At 39.5% G+C, this 1,594-nt stretch overlaps 1 long non-coding RNA gene across 1 annotated transcript; it reads left to right on the plus strand.

Annotated features, from left to right (window-relative positions):
* The first annotated feature begins 223 nt into the window (after positions 1-223).
* Positions 224-1,122, plus strand: LOC134637957 (uncharacterized). Its single transcript, XR_010095207.2, has 3 exons — positions 224-326; positions 638-726; positions 840-1,122. It is a non-coding gene; the product is annotated as an uncharacterized LOC134637957 (long non-coding RNA).
* The last annotated feature ends 472 nt before the right edge of the window (positions 1,123-1,594 follow it).

Genomic DNA, 1,594 nt, shown 5'->3' on the forward strand with positions numbered 1-1,594 from the left:
TTGAATGCTCACGCAGCATGCGTGACTGTACGTTGCACGCTCACCTAACTTTACGTTGCACGCGTACATGACTTTCCGTTTGTGCCTTGAATAATGAATAAGGCTACGTCCACACGTACCAGCGTATTTTTGAAACCGCTGATTTTTCTATGCGTTTGCACCTTTTGTCCACAGGTAATGTATGTCTGGCCGTACATTGTGTTTGTATTTCCAGGCACATTTCACGAAGCAGAACGCAGTCTTCAGAGATATCCACGTGAACGCTGTGATACGTCTGACCTTCAGTCCGAAGAAGAAACCCAGACCAGTCTTAAAAGAAAGCACAAGTAAAACCTTTATATTCACAAACATATCTTTGATTGTTAAGAATTTATGATCTTGTCTTTTATACATATCTGTGGTGCTTGCATACTGCAATATCACCACATAATATAGTCCAAAAAGTGGAAGTTTGTAAACTTTTTAAAAATGCAAAGCCGTGTACACTTGTGCACTTCAAAAATTCATTGTATACTGTACCTTCTTGCAAGTCTCTGTTTCCTGTGTGTGTTGTTAGAAATCAAACTAACTTTAGGAAACAATATGCCAAAAGCATATTTACAATTACTTAAGACCGTTTTTAATTTATTTTCTTTAGACCAAATCCCCTGTACACATATACGGACTCAGAGGATGAGCAGCCTACAAAAAAACGGTTTCCCCAGGCCCCTCGAGTGAAAATACCAGGTAATAAAATACTGTCTAGTGTCTGTGTACATATCTGTGTCTGACACAAGGAAACTTTTTTGACAAGTTGTCTGTATTCTTAAATACTTAAAAAATTATCTTTTTCTAAACAGCCCTCATCACTCCGCAGTCTGCCCCCCAGCCCACTGATAGCAACCATCATAATGCCCCACCCAGCTTCCGGCACCTTTCGCCACTCCGGCACAAACCGACACAGCTTTGCGATCTCGCCAGCATGCAGAGTCTGATGTCTTCCCTATAGATGGTATGCTTTTAAAAAAGCTTTAAAGCTGCATCACAATGTCATTGTACTCTTATCTTCAAAACACCAGTTTATACTCCTGAATGTCATCTTGTTGTGATTTTTTTTTTTCTGTAGATTCCAGAGACTCTGTGAGGCCACTATTACAAGGCAAGTTTGAAAATCTTGGAATTTCACAGTTTACATGGTATAACAAATATATGTGACAGGCAAAAACTAGTAAACACTTTTAGCAGTTACAAGAACTAACAAATGAATATCCAACAAAAGGGAATAGAAATACATTGTACTGCCAATACTTTGGTTTATTCTTTGTATGACTTGAAAATCAGGCTTTAGGGAAAACTAAATGACATGTTTCTATCATCAATTACATGAAGTAAACACACAAGCACTTGCATACACATTTAAGACATGAGACACGCTAATTCCATCTCTTAAAATGTGTCTATAGGTGAGACGCTTTGCGTTGATTGGTGCTGCTGGACCACACTGGAGGTGCGAGTCCGCCGTGTAATGGTTTATGCCATTACAAAGGAGCTGGCCTCTGTACTCAACTGGGCAGGGGGAAAAAAACAAGGACCAGACAAAGCAAAAAAGGGCATT

Source organism: Pelmatolapia mariae, linkage group LG10_11 (assembly GCF_036321145.2).
Source record: "Pelmatolapia mariae isolate MD_Pm_ZW linkage group LG10_11, Pm_UMD_F_2, whole genome shotgun sequence".
Lineage (NCBI taxonomy): Eukaryota > Metazoa > Chordata > Actinopteri > Cichliformes > Cichlidae > Pelmatolapia > Pelmatolapia mariae.